The sequence below is a fragment of the Macaca mulatta genome, chromosome 5 (genome assembly GCF_049350105.2).
Source record: "Macaca mulatta isolate MMU2019108-1 chromosome 5, T2T-MMU8v2.0, whole genome shotgun sequence".
In the NCBI taxonomy this organism is placed as follows: Eukaryota; Metazoa; Chordata; class Mammalia; order Primates; family Cercopithecidae; genus Macaca; species Macaca mulatta.
This window is the reverse complement of record NC_133410.1, coordinates 79135329-79154916: the sequence shown is the minus strand read 5'-3', so window position 1 is coordinate 79154916 and position 19588 is coordinate 79135329. Positions and strand designations below refer to the sequence as shown.

Genomic DNA, 19588 nt, shown 5'->3' with positions numbered 1-19588 from the left:
GATGGAGAATGACTTTGACGAGTTGAGAGAAGAAGGCTTTAGTCAATCAAGCTTCTCAGAGCTAAAGGACGAACTATGTAACCAGTGCAAAGAAACTAAAAACCTTGAAAAAAGATTTGACAAATGGATAACTAGAATAACCAATGTAGAGAAGTCCTTTAAAGAACTGACAGAGATGAAAACCATAACATGAGAACAATGTGACAAATGCACAAGCTTCAGTAACTGACTCAATCAACTGGAAGAAAGAGTATCAGTGACTGAAGATCAAATGAATGAAATGAAGTGAGAAGAGAAGTGTAGAGAAAAAAGAGTAAAAAGAAATGGACAAAACCTCCAAGAAATATGGGATTGTGTGAAAAGACCAAATCTATGTCTGACTGGTGTGCCTGAAAGTGAGGGAGAAAATGGAACCAAGTTGGAAAACACTGCAGGATATCATCCAGGAGAACGTCCCAAACCTAGTAAGGCAGGCCAATATTCAAATTCAGGAAATACAGAGAACACCACAAAGATACTCCTCAAGAAGAGCAACTCCAAGACACGTAATTGTCAGATTCACCAAAGTTGAAATGAAGGAAAAAATGTTAAGGGTAGCCAGAGAGAAAGGTCGGGTTACCCACAAAGGGGAGTCCATCAGACTAACAGCAGATCTCTCAGCAGAAACTGTCGAAGCCAGAAGAGATTGGGGGCCAATATTCAACATTCTTAAAGAAAAGAATTTTCAAACTAGAATTTCATATCCAGCCAAACTAAGTTTCATAAGTGAAGGAGAAATAAAATCCTTTACAGACAAGCAAATGCTTAGAGATTTTGTCACCACCCGGCCTGCCCTACAAGAGATCCTGAAGGAAGCACTAAACATGGAAAGGAACAACAGGTACCAGACACTGCAAAAACATGCCAAAATGTAAAGTCCATCAATGCTAGGAAGAAACTGCATCAACTAAGGAGCAAAATAACCAATTAATATCACAATGACAGGATCAAGTTCACATATAACAATATTAACCTTAAATGTAAATGGACTAAATGGTCCAATTAAAAGACACAGACTGGCAAATTGGATAAAGAGTCAAGACCCATCAGTTTGCTGTATTCAAGAGACCCATCTCACATGCAGAGACACACATAGATTCAAAATAAAGGGATGGAGGAAGATCTACCAAGCAAATGGAAAACAAAAAAAAAGCAGGGGTTGCAATCCTAGTCTCTGTTAAACAGACTTTAAACCATCAAAGATAAAAAGAGACAAAGAAGGCCATTACATAATGGTAAAGGGATCAATTCATCAGGAAGACCTAACTATCCTAAATATATATGCACCCAATACAGGAGCACCCAGATTAATAAAGTATGTCCTTAGAGACTTACAAAGAGACTTAGACTCCCATACAATAATAATGGGAGACTTTAACACCCCACTGTCAAGATTAGACAGATCAACAAGACAGAAAGTTAACAAAGGTGGATATCCAGGAATTGAACTAAACTCTGTACCAAGAGGACCTAATAGACATCTACAGAACTCTCCACCCAAAAGCAACAGAATATACATTCTTCTCAGCACCACATCACACTTAGTCCAAAATTGACCACATAGTTGAAAGTAAAGCACTCCTCAGCAAATGTAAAAGAACAGAAATTATTACAAACTGTCTCTCAGACCACAGTGCAATCAAACTAGAACTCAGGACTAAGAAATTCAATCAAAACCGCTCAACTACATGGAAACTGAACAACCTGCTCCTGAATGGCTACTGGGCACATAACGAAATGAAGGCAGAAATAAAGGTGTTCTTTGAAACCAATGATAACAAAGATACAACACACCAGAATCTCTGGGACACATTTAAAGCAGTGTGTAGAGGGAAATTTATAGCACTACATGCTCACAAGAGAAAGCAGGAAAGATCTAAAATTGACACCCTAACATCACAATTAAAAGAACTAGAGAAGCAAGAGCAAACACATTCAAAAGCCAGCAGAAGGCAAGAAATAACAAAGATCAGAGCAGAACTGAAGGAGATAGAGACACACAAAACCCTCCAAAAAATCAATGAATCCAGGATCTGGTTTTTTGAAAAGATCAACAAAATTGATAGACCGATAATAAGACTAATAAAGAAGAAAAGAGAGATAAATCAAATAGACACAATAAAAAAATGATAAAGGGGATATCACCACAGACCCCACAGAAATACAAACTACCATCAGAGAATACTATAAACATCTCTACGCAAATAAACTAGAAAACCTAGAAGAAATGGATAATTTCCTGGACACTTACACTCTCCCAAGACTAAACCAGGAAGAAGTTGAATCCCTGAATAGACCAATAGCAGGAACTGAAATTGAGGCAATAATTAATAGCCTACCAACCAAAAAAAGTCCAGGACCAGACAAATTCACAGCCGAATTCTACCAGAGGTACAAGGAGGGGTTGGTACCATTCCTTCTGAAACTATTCCAATCAATAGAAAAAGAGGGAATCCTCCCTAACTCATTTTACGAGGACAACATGATCCTGATACCAAATCCTGGCAGAGATACAACAAAAAAAGAGAATTTTAGACCACTATCCCTGATGAACATCAATGCAAAAATCCTCAATAAAATACTGGCAAATCGAATCCAGCAGAACATCAAAAAGCTTATCCACCATGATCAAGTGGGCTTCATCCCTGGGATGCAAGGCTGGTTCTACATATGCAAATCAATAAACATAATCCAGCATATAAACAGAACCAAAGACAAAAACCACATGATTATCTCAATAGATGCAGAAAAGGCCTTTGACAAATTCAACAGCCCTTCATGCTAAAAACACTCAATAAATTCGGTATTGATGGACTGTATCTCAAAATCATAAGAGCTATTTATGACAAACCCACAGCCAATATCATACTGAATGGGCAAAAACTGGAAGCATTCCCTTTGAAAACTGGCACAAGACAGGGATGCCCTCTCTCACCACTCCTATTCAACATAGTGTTGGAAGTTCTGGCTAGGGCAATCAGGCAAGAGAAAGAAATCAAGGGTATTCAGTTAGGAAAAGAAGTCAAATTGTCCCTGTTTGCAGATGACATGATTGTATATTTAGAAAGCCCCATGGTCTCAGCCCAAAATCTCCTTAAGCTGATAAGCAACTTCAGCAAAGTCTCAGGATACAAAATCAATGTGCAAAAATCACAAGCATTCTTATACACCAATAACAGACAAACAGAGAGCCAAATCATGAATGAACTTCCATTCACAATAGCTTCAAAGAGAATAAGGAATCCAACTTACAAGGGATGTAAAGGACCTCTTCAAGGAGAACTACAAACCACTGTTCAGTGAAATAAAGGAGGACACAAAGAAATGCAAGAACATACCATGCTCATGGATAGGAAGAATCAATATTGTGAAAATGGCCATACTGCCCAAGGTAATTTATAGATTCAATGCCATCCCCATTAAGCTACCAATGACTTTCTTTACAGAATTGGAAAAAACTGCTTTAAAGTTCATATGGAACCAAAAAATACCCCACATTGCCAAGACAATCCTAAGCCAAAAGAACAAAGCTGGAGGCATCATGCTACCTGACTTCAAACTATACTACAAGGCTACAGTAACCAAAACAGCATGGTGCTTGTACCAAAACAGATATATAGACCAATGGAACAGAATAGAGCCCTCAGAAATAATACCACACATCCACAGCCATCTGATCTTTGACAAACCTGAGAAAAACAAGAAATGGGGAAAGGATTCCCTATTTAATAAATGGTGCTGGGAAAATTGGCTAGCCATAAGTAGAAAGCTGAAACTGGATCCTTTCCTTACTCCTTATACGAAAATTAATTCAAGATGGATTAAAGACTTAAATGTTAGACCTAAAACCATAAAAACCCTAGAAGAAAACCAAGGTAATACCATTCAGGACATAGGCATGGGAAAGGACTTCATATCTAAAATGCCAAAAGCAACAGCAACAAAAGTCAAAATTGACAAATGGGATCTAATTAAACTAAAGAGCTTCTGCACAGCAAAAGAAACTACCATCAGAGTGAACAGGCAACCTACAGAATGGGAGAAAATTTTTGCAATCTACTCATCTAACAAAGGGCTAATATCCAAAGCCTACTAAGAACTCAATCAAATTTACAAGAAAAAAACAAGCAATCCCATCAAAAAGTGGGCAAAGGATATGAACAGACACTTCTCAAAAGAAGACATTCATACAGCCAACAGACACATGAAAAAATGCTCATCATCACTCGCCATCAGAGAATTGCAAATCAAAACCACAATGAGATGCCATCTCACACCAGTTAGAATAGGAATCTTTAAAAAGTCAGGAAACAACAGGTGCTGGAGAGGATGTGGAGAAATAGGAACACTTTTACACTATTGGTGGAACTGTAAACTAGTTCAACCACTGTGGAAAACAGTGTGGCGATTCCTCAAGGATCTAGAACTAGAAATACCATTTGACCCAGCCATCACATTACTTGGTATATACCCAAAGGATTATAAGTCGTGTTGCTATAAAGACACAGGCACACGTATGTTTATTGCGGCACTATTCACAATAGCAAAGACTTGGAATCAACCCAAATGTCCATCAGTGACAGACTGGATTAAGAAAATGTGGCACATATACACCATGGAATACTATGCAGCTATGAAAAAGGATGAGTTTGTGTCCTTTGTAGAGACATGGATGCAGCTGGAAACCATCATTCTCAGCAAACTATCGCAAGAGCAGAAAACCAAATACCGCATGTTCTCACTCATAGGTGGAAACTGAACAATGAGATCACTTGAACACAGGAAGGGGAACATCACACACCAGGTCCTATTGTGGGGTGGGGGTAGGGAAAGGGACAGCATTAGGAGATATACCTAATGTAAATGACCTAATGTAAATGACCTAATGTAAATGACCTAATTAGGAGATATACCTAATGTTAATGAGCGCAGCACACCAACATGACACACGTATACATATGTAATAAACCTGCACATTGTGCACATGTACCCTAGAACTTAAAGTATAATAATAATAAAAAAAAGAAAGACACACAGAAGTTAAGTGACACAGTATAAATCATGGAGATAATGAATGCCCATCCTAGAGCAAAACTCCCCTTCTTCTATTGTGCAAACTGGTACTCTTTCTTTGAGTCCACTTAAAGGTGATACCTAAATACTTTGCATACATCTTTCAGCAAATTTACACTCTTTAATTCATCCAGCAGAAAACATTATTTTTTACTAGGATTTTCTTTGGAATTGACATGGCATTTTTCCAGTTTTATTCTTGCCTTGCCTAAGAATGCCTCTGAGACAAGTGACCATAGGCTTACTTACTTAAAAGGTGTTTAAAACAGCAGAGCCTTTCAAATAATTTTAATGATTTTAAAAGGTGGTATGGAAAGCATTTTTATTTTAACATTTTAGAAGGCATTTCCAGAATACAGTTGGTTTAAGGAAACTCTGGAATATGTTAAATGATGAAATGTGTTGTGATAATAAAGCAAATACATCATCTTAAAAAAAAAAAGAATTCAGCAAATTTTCCAGATACAAGATTAATGTATGCGAATCAGTAGCTCTTCTATACACCAACAGCTACCAAGCAGAGAATCAAATCAAGAACTCAACCTCTTTTACAATAACTGAAAAAAAATGAAATACTTAGGAATATATCTAATGAAGGAGGTAAAAGACCTCTATAAGGAAAACTACAAAACAATGGGAAAGAAATCATAGATGGCACAAACAAATGGAAACACATCCCATGCTCATGGATGAGCAGAATCAATATTGTGAAAATGACCATAGTACCAAAAGCAATCTACAAATTCAACACAATCCCCATCAGGATACCTCCAATCATTCTTCACAGAATTAGAAAAAACAATTCTAAAGCTCATATGGAACCAAAAAAGAGCCTGCATAGCCAAAGCAAGACTAAGCAAAAAGAACAAATCTGGTGCATCACACTACCTGATTTCAAACTTTAGTATAAGGCCATAGTCACCAAAACAGCATGGTACTGGTACAAAAATAGGCACATAGAACAATGGAACAGAATAGAGAACCCAAAAATAAACCCAAATACTTACAGCCAACTGATCTTTGACAAAGCAAACAAAAACATAAACTGGGGAAAGGACATTCTTTTCAGCAAATGGTGCTGGGATAATTGGCTAGCCACATGTAAAAGAATAAAACTGGATCCTCATCTCTCACCTTATATAAAAATCAACTCAAGATGGATTAAGGACTTAAAGTGAAGACTTGAAACTTAAAAATTCTAGAAGATAACACTGGAAAATTCCTTCTAGACATTGGCTTAGGCAAGGATTTCATGACTAAGAACCCAAAAGCAAATGCAATAAAAACAAAGATAAATAGCTGGTACCTAATTAAACTAAAGAGCTTTTGTACGGCAAAAGGAACAGTCAGCAGAGCAAACAGACAACCCACAGAGTGGGAGAAAATCTTCTCAATCTATACACCTGGCAAAGGACTAATATCCAGAATCTACAACCAACTCAAACAAATCAGCAAGATAAAAGCTAACAATCCCATCAAAAAATGGGCTAAGGACATGCATAGACAATTCTCAAAACAAAATATACAAATGACCAACAAACATATGAAAAAATGCTCAACATCACTAATGATTAGTGAAATGCAAATCAAAATCACAATGCAATACCACCTTACTCCTGAAAGAATGGCCATAATAAAGAAAAAAAAAACAACAAACAGTCGATGTTGGCGTGGATGTAGTGAACATGGAAGACTTCTACACTGCTGATGGGCATGTAAACTACTACAACCACTGTGGAAAATGGTGTGGAGATTCCTTAAAGAACTAAAAGTAGAATTACCATTTGATCTAGCAATCCCACTACTGGGTGTCTACCCAGAGGAAAAGTAGTCATTATATGAAAAAGATACTTGCATACACATGTATATAGTAGCACAATGCACAATAGCAAAAATGTAGACCCAAACCAAATGCCCATCAATCAACAAGTGGGTAAACTGTGGTATATATACACAAAGGAATACTGCGCAGCTATAAAAATGAATGAATTAACAGCATTTGCAGTGACCTGGGTAAGATTGGAGACTATTATTCTAAGTGAAGTAACTCAAGAGTGGAAAACCAAATATTGTATGTTCTCATTGATATGTGGGAGCTAAGCTGTGAGGATGCAAAGGCATAAGAATGATACAATGGACTTTGGTGACTTGGGGGGAACAGTGGGAGGGGAGCGACGGATACAAGAATGTAAATATGGTGCAGTGTATACTGCTCGGGTGATGGTTGCACCAAAATCTCACAAATCACCACAAAAGAACTTACTCATGTAACCAAATATGACCTGTACCCCAATAACTTCTGGAAAAATAAAAAAATTAATAAAATAAAATTAACATAAATTCAAAAAAATAAACCTAACTAATTATTTATAGAGGTGAAAAAAGGAACCCATTTAAATAATTGACAATGCTGGATTGGTTAAATAAACAATAATCTATACAATAGAACCTTATGTTGTCATTAAAAATACTGGTTTTTTGTTTGTTTAAGAAAGTGTCTCACTTGTTGCCCAGGCTGGAGTACAGTGGCATGATCTCGGCTCACTGCAACCTCCACATCTCAGGTTCAAGTGGTACTCCTGAGTAGTTGGGATCACAGGCATGCACCACCATGTCCAGCCAATTTTTGTATTTTTTGTAGAGACAGGGTTTTACCATGTTGTCCAGGCTGGTCTCCAACTCCTGACCTCAAGTGATCCACCTGCCTCAGGCTCCCAAAGTGCTGGCATTATAGGTGTGAGCCACCACACCTGGCCAAAATATCTATATATACTGTTTTAAAAGAAGCAGGTTACCAAATGGCCTTTTTGGTACTATTTTTCTAAATCATGTGTTGTATGTGTGCATGTACATAGACCCCCATGTCTCTCTCATTCTCTAGTCCCTTCCCTGCTTCTTTTTTCTTCTTAGCTGAAATCATTCAATTATATAACATATAATAGGATACATTTGCCCAGTCATTTGTTCAATTTCTGTCTCCTCCGAGAAGACAAAAAGCCTATTGTGCATAAAACATGTTTCTAGGCCCTGAGTATCAAACACCAAACCAAAATCTAAAATACGTCCCTGTCTGCCTGAGGCTTAATTTTCAGTGGGAGAAGAGTGTAAACAGACAACCGAATGAGCAAATCTGCCATATCATATATAACCTCCTTCCAGATTTTATCATCTTACATGTGCTTTAATGAAAAGAGCAACACAGCAAAACAGAAAAGGCCAAGGATGAAGCACAGTGAGGGGAATGGGGAGCCCCTTTTTTAAGTAGGTGCTGAGGGAGGATTTCGCAGCTGCTGTTTGAATAGAAACTTGAACGAAGTGAAGGAGCAAGTCAAGTAGGTATCTGGGGGAACAGATTTCCGGGCAGAGGGAACTGTAAGTCCAAGAGTGTTTACAGAAATGGGAAAGACTGTGAGAAGATGGAGCACTAGGGGGCTGGAATCAAGATTTCAGTGTGGCCATTTTAAAGTTGAGATGCCTTCGTCAAAATGAAAGTGTCAACTGGTGTCTAACAGGCTGGTTAATCAGAAGGGATTCTCAATGAATCAAAACTGATACCACTTATAAACAAACAGTAAGGCCATATTGGAGCCTACCAGGAATGCCTATTAGATGTCCAAGTGGAGATATGTAATTCTGGAGTTCCGGGGAGAAATTTATATCAGGGCTGGAGATAACATGTGGGGATTATCAACATACAGGTGGGTAATTTAAGGCATGGGACTGATGAGATCACTAAGCAAGTTGGTATAGAGAAAAAGAAGTGAAAAGGTTGAGCACTGGGCCAATCTTAGGGTTGGGGAGAGGAAGAACCTGCAAAAGTGAGAAGTGGTTGTGGAGACAGGAGTAAAACCAAGAGAGGATGGTGTGCTGGGAACCAAAAGAAGAATGTGTTTCAAAGAAAGTGGGATAGATGTCAAGTGCTCCTGCAGGATTAAGAAGAGCACTGAGGACTGACTACTGGATTTGGACATGGGGAGGTCACTGGCCTGGACAAAAGCAGTTTTAGTGGAGGGGCAGGAATGCAAGCCTGCGTGGAGTGTGTTCAAGGCACAACAGGAGCCAGGGAGTCTAGACAACTTTGAAGACTGTGTGCTAAAAAGGAGAGCAGAGAAACAGGGCTGCCGTGAGAGAAGGAGAGAAGGATGTGGGGGCCACAAAGAGTTGTTCATTGTTTGTTTCTTTGTTCTGGATGGGAGAGATTACAGTATATTTGCTTACGGATAGAAATTGTTTGGCATGGGGGAACCACTGATTAGTAGCTAATTGCAGAATGAATCTCTGAGTAGGTAAAAGAAAATAAAATCAAGTGCAGAATAAACAGTAGGAACACGGCCAGTTCATCTCTTGTACCAGGAGGGAAAGCAGGGTATATAGACACAGATGTGGGGTTGGTAGACCGGTGGGGGAGAATGTGAAAGTTGTTTTTTTACTGATTCAGTTTGTTCAGTGAAATACAAAGCTAGACCATTATAGCTGGAAGGAGCTATGTCAAGGTGTTAAAAGTGGCTCTCTCTGATAAGTGGAATTATGGGCATTTTTTTTTTGCTTTTATATTTTAAATTTCTCTCTAATATCATACATCTTTTCTTAAGGATAGGCAGCATCTTTAAGAGACCTCCTTTTCTGCTACTCATAAGGGTGAACCTAATCTGCCACTTACCAGTTGTATGTCTTTGAACTACTTACATTTTTTTTAACTTTTCAAAATTTAAAATTTTTATTTTTAAATGGGCAAACAGTTGTACATATTCATGGAGTACACAGTGATGCTTCAATACATATAATGTAGAGTGATCAGATCAGGGTACATAACATATTTGTAATCTCAAAGTTACTTATTTTGGGGGGTGGTCTTGCTTTCTTATTTGTAAATGGGGATGATAATGTCTGTGCTATTTAGTCCACTGGTCTGGAAGAATCTTAAATGAGAAAATGTATATAAAAATAACTTGAAAGGAACCAGTATGGCATGGATAGAAAATGTTCCTATTGTGGTTATTTCTGGTTTCTGTAGGGAAGTAGGAGGCAGGGGAGGGATCTAAGAATAGTCTGGAATGATCAACTCATTCCTTACAAACTACTCCATAGCAAACTACTGAAGAGCAAAAACTACTTTTCTGATTCAGATAGTGCTGCATCCTTTAATCAAACTTCTGACTAATGTTAAAAGCTTTGTGTTCAGCCTTGGAAAACAAAACACAAAACATGTTTCCTTTGCTTTTACATTGAGTTAACTTTATTATTTGACACTCTAAGTTAAAATGTTTCCTACCGACCCAGGTTTTTCTTTCTGGCTTTAGACACATTAATTTTGAACATTTACCCACATTTTTGCATTTGCATTCAAAACCAGCCAGAGAATATATAGCCGTGATTATTCTTTTGTTATTTTTTCAAATTACTGTGATTGCATTGTTAGATATACTTCAGCACACGGGCCCTGCTGGCCTGTCATCATTAGACAAATTCATAGAAATCTACCAAATAAAAAATCACAAGATAAAGATAAAACCACTTATTTAAGGCACTTTGTATGAATTAAGTAATGATAGTGGAGTCACATAACTCTTCCTAAAGTATAATTCTGAACTGCTTTTGTATTTCTTGGCATTTGAATATTTCATTGTCACACTTAAGATTGTAAAATAAAGACAACACTGAGCTTTTGCTGTTCTGCAATGTGTATACTATTGAAGATAAATGCTTAACCTTTGCTTTCAATTTATTTACAGCCCCCCCGCCCTTTTATGGTAAGACAGTATAACCCCAGCATTAAAGAACATTTTGAAAAATGAGAAAAACACGACCACTGCATCATCTGAATATAATTATTTTCCCTTTTGTGTGTTCCTGGTCTACTTTTGTCTTTTTATGTGCATAGCTTTACATGGTTTCAATTGCAGTATGCATACAATTTTGAATATAAATTTAGGGTTTCATTTAAAAGAGAATTTTTTCAGGCTACAGCATAATTTTACGTTTCTACCTTTTGTCAAAACTTGACTGTGTCAAACAAAGCCTGAGATCAGGAGACCTTGTTAAGACATCTGAAACAACTTCAATGATCTCACTGCTCTGTGCTCCTTCAGGACTGCAGAAATAATTGATCACCTTGGGTACCTAACAAACCCTTCACAGGCCTGCAGTGATTTCATTCTGAAGGGGCCCCAGACTTGGAATAATCTTCCATAGAATCATCAGGGATCAAAGGACTCTTCTTTCAGAGCGAGAAATGCCTCTTAGGGGGTGGGTCAGGGACAGGATCTGATGGGTGTCTCTCGTGTCTTCTCAGAAGGTCCTTAATTAAAATTTTGAGTACTTTTTGGTTTTCATCTTGGTGAAAATCCTATGATCTACACTGTTTCAGGATAATTACAACAATGAAACTTATTTCATAATTGTTGCTTATTTCCTGTACCATTATGTTTCCAGTTTGTGGTAGGTTGATCACAAACGTGGCCCCAATTTTCCCTGCTTCTTGTATCCATACCCTTTGCAGCATGAGTTTGCAACTATTCCCCATCTGGAATCTGGGCTGGCCTGTGTTATGCTTTGGCCAGTGGAATGCAGTAGAAGTCATGGAGGATCAGTTCTGAGTTTAGAATTTAAGAGATTGTGCCCACATCCTCTCTCCTTGGTGGAACACTATCTAGCTGCCATGTCCACTAGAGTGTGTTAGCCTGTGGGAGAATCATGTGGATTAGGAAAAAGTCAACCCAACTGAGGCCCAGACCCCAAACCTGCTGACCACACATGCCCCGGGGGAGCCCAGTCAAATTTAGCTAAGCCCAGTACAGGTAAGCAGAACTGTCTAGCTGAGAAATCATACCTAATTGCTATTTAAGCAAGTAGGTGTTTTTTGTTGTTGTTGTTGTTGCTGTTGTTTAAGACAGAGTCTCACTCTGTCACCCATGCTGGAGTGCAATAGTACAATCTCAGCTCACTGAAACCTCTGCCTCCCAGGCTCAAACCATCCTCCTGCCTCAGCCTCCCAAGTAGCTGGGACTACAGGTGTGTACTACTACAGGGTACTACATGCCCCGCTAAATTTTATATTTTTTGTAGAGGCAAGGTTTTGCCATGTTGCCCAGGCTGGTCTTGAACTTCTGGGCTCAAGTGATCTGCCTACCTCGGCCTCTCAAAGTGTGGCTATTACAGGTGTGAACCACTGCGCTCAGCCTACATTGTTTTTAAAAACTATTTATTCATTTTCCATTTTTTGTTAATGAAACACATTTAATGCATATGCCCTTTGACCCAGCAATGCCACATCTAGATTTTACAAATATGTATACATTACATATGTGACATGACAAAGTACAATGACTTTGGTGCACTGTTTATGATAGCAAAATACTAGAAACAGTCAAAAGTGGTTAAATAGGTTATGTGCATTTATTTATTTGTTTTTATTTATTTTATTTGTACAAATTTATGGGGTACAATTCTAATTTTGGTTATATGGATATATTGCGTAGTGGTAAAGTCAGGGCTTTTAGGGTATCTATCAAACAATGTACATTATACCCATTAATTTCTCATCACCCATCCCCTCCCACCTTCCCACCCTTCTGAGTCTCCATTGTCTATCATTCCACATTCTAAGTTCATGTGTTCACATTATTTAGCTCCACTTACAAAAGAGAATATACAGTATTTGTCTTTCTGTGTCTGAGTTGTTTCTCTTAAGATCATGGCCTCCAGTTTCATCCATGTTGCTGCAAACAAAATAAAACAAACAATCTCATTTTTTTTATGGCTGAGTAGTATTCCATTCTGTAGACATACTACATTTTCTTTATCCAATCATCCACTGAATGGACACTTAGGTTGATTCCATGACTTTGCTGTTGTAGATAGTGTTGCTATAAACGTGTGCGTTCAGGTGTCTTTTTTAAATATAATAATTTTTGGGGGGTAGATTTTAAGTAGTGGAATTGCTGGATTTTATGGCATTTCTATTTTTAGTTCTTTGGGAACCTCCATACTGTTTTCCATAGAGGCTGTACTGATTTACATTCTCACCAACAGTGTAAAGTGTTCTCTTTTCTCTGCATCCTTGTCAACAGTTGTTGTTTTTTGTTAAGTGACTAAGTAGTTGGGTGATTTACTGTATTTTGGAAATACATATTAATAAAAGGTTCTAACACATTTTGGACAATTTTTTTTTCCTCTTGGGTTCCTACTGTTGCAAAATTGAGGTGGGGAGGCCATAGAGAGAGAGAACATGCCTTACTCCCATTACCACTACTTATATTCCATGAGAGGCCTAAGATTTTTTGAGGCTGTAGATTGAATGCGGAGGACTTCTAACTGCCCCTGCCCTTGAATTCTTGAGCTCAGACAGTCGACCTTAGAGCTCTCATGCTGCTTTCTTAAATAAGATTAGTGTGAAGTAGGACTACCTTTATTTTATTTTTTTCCCCTTTTAATCCAATCTATCAAACCTGTAATGTATTCTCAACAGATTTTCAGGTGAGCAGGAAACCAGGAAAGATAAATGAAAAGTTGAGTGGTATTGTTAAAGGAGAAACAGTCTCTACAGCTGTAAGGTAACATCTAATTAACCTCAGATTCAGGCCAGGACTCAGATAATAGAAGTACTCAATTCAAAAGGAACTCACAAACCACCTGAAATGTAAGCAATTCCTCTTTACATAGGAAATATGCTGTTGCTTTTGTTGTTATTTATTTTCATTCTAATTTTAAATTATTTATGATATTTAAAATTCATACCTTTATCTCAGATGCAGCATTTCTTAGCACAGCATGTATGTAACTACATAATTCATCATATAAAATTATGTTGTTGTATGGGCTTAGGTATCTCATAGAACAAGAAAGTCCCCAGAAATAGCAACAATTCTTCAACGACCAGGCCCAGTATCAGCTAGTCTTGGTCCTGTATGTGACACTGAGTTCCTGATTTCTTAATTAATGTGCTCTGATGAGGAAGTTGATTGAGTTATTTTAGGAAAAGAAAGAGGTGAACTAAATCTGCCCTTCTTTCATATTTAAACATTCATTTTATACATTTTATTGTAAATAAACATGTATACATATACACACACAACTAGTTTTAGAAATTATCAAAATACAGAAAGATAGAAGGAAGAAATCTAGTCCCTCATAATCCTATCACCCCAAAACAATCACTATGAACAGCTCGTAATATTTATTTCCAGTGTTTAAAATTTTTTCCTATACCTAATTGGAACTGCAAATACATAAACAGAGGACACTCATATAAAACCTAAGTGAGAGACTGGGCATGGTGGCTCTCACCTGTAATCCCAGAACTTTGGGATGCTGAGGAGGGCAGATCACCTGAGGTCAGAAGTTTGAGACCAGCATGGGAAACATGGTGAAACCCTGTCTCTACTAAAACAATACAAAAATTAGCTAGTGTGGTGGTGTGCGCCTGTAATCCCAGCTACTTGGGAGGCTGAGGCAGGAGAATCGCTTGAACTGAGGAGGTGGGAGTTGCAGTGAGCCATGATCACAGCATTGCACTCCAGCCTGAGCGACAAGAGTGAAACTTCATCTCCAAAAACAAAACGAAACAAAACAAAACAACAACAAAAACCTAAGTGAGGATAAGAGCAAAGTCAGAAATTCTTCTGTATTTGGAAGACAAGTGCATAGCTCTCCACCCATTTCCCCCTGTAAAGGGTAAGCACAATGATGGTCACAGGGAGAGTGGTGGTGATAGTGAAGTGAAGTCGTGGACAAACAGGCTTAGCTCAGGACCTGGTAGAGTGCAACATTCACCATTAATCACAACAAAAAGAGCAAATATCAATCTAGTGCTTACTACATGCCAGACACTGTTCTAATGACTTCCTGTATTTTAACTCATTTAATCCTCCCAGAAATCCCACTAGAAGCGGGTATTAGAATTCCCATTTTACACTTGAGGAAATGAGGCACAGAACCATTAAGTAACTTGCTCAAGATTGGAGCTTGGATTAAAATCCACAGTCTGTTTATGGTGTCATTGCTCTTAAACACCATGTGCTTATTTTATTATTTTCTTTATTATAATTGTCCATCTCACTCCCTCGTCGACTCCAACAGGCACGCTGACCACTTAGAAGGGCCCATTTGGCACGGCTGTGGAGACTTCGTCTCACCACTGCAATCATTTATCGACTTAAAAGCATATTCCTTTGAAACTGAAATCTGAGTGTCATCCATCACAATTCATTTGTATTATTGCCCATCCATACATTTTCGTCTTTCCACTTTTCTTTCAGAACACAATAAATTATATTCAAATGGCAGTCAAGGAGGAAACTTTCCTTCCTCATCAACAAAGCTGATCGATGGGCACTGAAGCCCCAGGGAAGCAGCATCTGTTGTAACTCAAGGATCCCGGCTTGCGCTGAGAATGAAATTAACAGGCGCAGAGTGGTTGGCAGCCCAACATTTGTGCAAGTCTGGCACATGCACACATCATTAGCAACTATGCTGGAGAAGAATGATCAAGGAGGTGAGGAGGGGAATGGATCTGATTAAAGGGATGTTCAAGAAAGGAAATTCCGAGCACTTGGGTAAAAGCTTCATAGCTAAAATGAATGAACTCGAGAGCAAAGCAAACAGCCAGGTACATTTGGGATATGCCGACAGACAATCTGGATAATTCTGCCTCTGAAACTTTCAAAACAAAGTCATTTCATGCAGTGAATTCCCCAGAGTGGCTGCCTCTTTCACTTAGCTCCTTTGGCTGTGTCTCCTTCACTAAAATGAAGCTCCCATGAAGGCAAAGATTTTGCTGTCTTGTTCATGGCTCCAATCTTGGCTCCTGGTTGATAATATTAAATTTTCATGGAATAAGTTAATGTATACTTGTGTTGACTCAAGCTAAGCAGATAAGGTCAGAGATATTCAACAGCATTCAAAAGCAATGTGCATGCTGGAAGAATGGCATGGTTCAACTAAAACTGATTGTTTATGAAAGTGTATGGAATCAGCGGTGAAATACTGGCAGAATATCTCTTTGTGTGCCCACCACTACTGTAAGCAATGGAAGAGATACAACAGAAACACGATCATGATCAGCAGCAAACATTTGTCGAGGGCTTGCTGTTGGCCGGCACGTTCTAAGCTCATTACTCTCATTAGCATGTGTAATTCTCTCAGCACCACCTATGGGGTAGGTAGGTACAAGTGTAATCACCCCCACTTGACATACAAGGCAGCTGGTGCCAGGTCGATTTAGCAACTTGCCCAGAGTCCTACAGCTAGTACATGGTAGAGCTGGGATTCCATCTGCTCTGCTGTTTCCTGCCAGTCTCTGTCGTCCTGACCCTCCAGGAATTTACCCTGAATTTAAGGACACAAAAGGGATACATATGAAGAAGAACAATTAAGTCTTAAACTCTGTGGCCCTGGAAACAAAAAAGAGAGGAATAAGTGTAGGCTGGTTTTCAGAGAGACCTTCTGGAAGGAGGCAGTACTTGCACTGTCTTGAATTTCATCATTAGTTGTATATCCATCTACCCAACCTCCCATCTAGTCATCCTCTCATCCTCCCATATACTCGCCTAACAAACATTTATTAAGCTCCAACTATGGGCCAAGTCCTGAGCACTGAAGTGTGGGTTTTGTGCTGAAATAGTCATATTTCGGTTGCCCGCTCATATAGGGGGTTTTCCTTAGGAAGGACAGATTGGTGCTGTTGATCAAAACTTAAAAATGCTCACACCCTGGGTACAGCAATCCCAACGGAATTATCCATGGTGAAATGATCTGTGTTTAAGGTTATTCTCTGCAGTACTGTTTTTGACAACAAAGGATTAGAAATAGCCCACATGTTCATCAAAAGGGAACTGCTTAAATAAAACATGATAGCATACCTAAAGAGATTACTAAGCTGCTGTGACAGGAGTGAAGAAGCTGAGAGGGAGATATCTTAAGACATTTAAGTGAAAAAAGCGAAGAGGGTATGTATCGGATGCCACCATTTGGATAAAGGGCAGGGGGGAATAGAAACATCTTTGGTTGTTTATCTATAAAGTATTTCTGGAAAGATACACCAGACACTGATAAGATTTATGGCTTTTGGTGGAGGGAGCAGGTAGTTAAAAGGCAAGAGGAACAGGAGGGGTTTTCACTGAGTGTCCCTTGGTATGTTTTAAATTTTGAACCTTTTTGGTAATGTATTGTCTATATTCCCCTAAAAAACACACAAACACAGTAAAACCAAAACTCATGTGCCCGGACCCCAGTGTTAGTGGTATATCAATGGTGGAGTTCTAGTTTGGTTCCTCAACTCTCCCCAGGCAATTAGAAGGGAATGCTGGGTGCCAGGATGGGCTCCACAGCTGCCTGACTTTCACCTAAGTGACATATTGTTTCTGTCCTTGGCTGAGCCAGGTTCCCTCACAGGGTTCCTCTCCTTTAGCCAGGGAACTTCTTCCTCCATCTTGTGTTTGCAATTTGGAAGAGGGTGGCCAGCATGGGCCTGACTGAGAGGGTGACATTTGTGCAAAGACTGAAGTAGGTAAGAGCATGAGCCCTGAGGGCATCTGAGGGAAGGGAATTCCAGAAAGAGGGAATAGCAAGTTCAAGCATTGGAGGCAGACGTGAGTCGGGCCAGGTGGCAAGTGTGCCTAGAATAGAGTAAACAAAAGGGAGAGAAGCAAGAGGCAAAGACAGAGGGAATGCACATTTTGTGTGGGAGTGAGGGAGGTGTGAACTGTGCTGAAATAGTCATACATTTCCTTGGAAATTCCACATCCAGACACTGCAGTTTGTTTGCTCTGCTGTTTGTTGGCACTGATGTCCCAGTTCTACTAATTGGCTTACCTGTTGGTTCCTGAGCCCCACTCCCCACCCTGCCCTCAGGTCTGGTGTTGGTGTCCCAACCTCATTCCCTGTCTTGGTAACCAGCTCTGTAGCCTCGTCTCTCCCAGCTGCCACCTGGGAATGGGGACCTGTCGTGGAATCCTGGTCTGGGCTAGAGAGTGCTCCCAGTTCAAACCCTGCGGGGACTACAGGACCATGAAGAGGAGAGACTGGAACAGGGAATCCAGGAGCTCTTCCTTCAGCCCTGGTGCTAAGGCGGTCTTCCTGATGTCTCCCAAACCACACACCTTTACCTCAGGTAACTTTGAACTTGTTGACTTTGCACAAATTACTTCCGCATTTCGCTCAGGTGAAACGTCCTTGGTGTCCTCAGAGAGGCACTCCCTAACCTTCCGATGTAAAGTAGCTACCTTCTAGCCCAGTCTCTGTCCCCATACCCGCGTAATTTCTTCGCTGTGTATATGGTTTTGTTTATTGTCTCTCTCTCCCCACTGAACGCCGGCTTGAGGAGAGTCAGGGCTTTATCTAGGATCCCAACACCTGCGGGCAGTTTGGCCTCCTGTTACTTGTCTCAGTGAGAGGGTCTGGTTCTAGATTTGGTTTTTCCAAGTCAGTCCTCTGTCTCACTGAAGTGCTAGACTGACCACAGTGGGAATGGAGAGTCCTAGGAAGTTGGATGAGATGTGTGACCACACAGAATGGCATATGGATGGGGTGCTAAGAACACAAAGCTCTAGCCCTGGTCCCCATCCTGAAGCAGAGGTGACAGAGACAAGAAGGTAGCATTCACCAACACTTTGCAGAAAAAAATACAGGTCCTTTCACCTGCTCAAAATTGTACTTCTCTGGTATTATTAGAGCTTTAAAATGAGTGTAAAGTGCTTATTATTTGAAGGGTCATAATTGTCATGAGATGGCAACCCACTTTTATTCTTATTGATTCTTTATTCTTGAGAAGAAGTTTGACACCAGTAGACTTGGGTTCAAATTCTGGCTCTCAAACTTGCTGACTTTGGGCAAATCAAGCCTTTCTGAGCCCATGTTCTCATTTAAGATGTGGATGGGGCAGTGGGAATGAGGGGATAATATCTACCTTCACTATTGACAGGATATAACATGTGGAGTAGAGTCTTTAGTACATAGTAAATGCTCTATGGAGGTTCAACATTTTTCTTCTTCCTCAGCCCTCCTCCACACCTGCCATTATGAAAGGTAGTTTTCATGTACTTAGTGGTCTACAAGATTAATACTTGCCTAGAAATTGTGAGGACTATGAAAATAAAGCCTATGATCTTTGAGTTCACTCTCATTTATTATGTTCTTTGATGTTCAATGTCCTGGTTACAGTTTTAACATCCATAAGAGTGCATCAATTAATATTTTTCTTGTATAGGAGTCACACTATAATTCAGCCCATTTCTTCACCAGTGCACAGGTGTGTTAGTCAAAGTCTAGGCTCAGCTGCTGTAACAAAAATACTCCCAAACACAGTAGCTTAGTAATAGGAGCTTATGTCTTCTTACATAATAATCTGGGAAAAGCTGGCTGGGCGGAATTTGTGGCTCTGATCTAGAAGGATATCCAGAGGCCCAGGTTCCTTCTTTCTTGTTGCTCCACTATTCCCTAGGTTGACACTTCTGTCCACACTATCCAAAGGAGAGCAACA

At 39.4% G+C, this 19588-nt stretch overlaps 1 long non-coding RNA gene across 1 annotated transcript in view; it reads left to right on the top strand.

Moving 5' to 3' along the window:
* Nucleotides 1–15949, top strand: part of LOC144340916 (uncharacterized) — a 29587-nt gene extending 13638 nt beyond the window's left edge. The window contains exon 2 of the long non-coding RNA XR_013417462.1: nucleotides 15369–15949. This is a non-coding gene — a long non-coding RNA (uncharacterized LOC144340916). The remainder of the gene's footprint in view (nucleotides 1–15368) is intronic.
* The last annotated feature ends 3639 nt before the right edge of the window (nucleotides 15950–19588 follow it).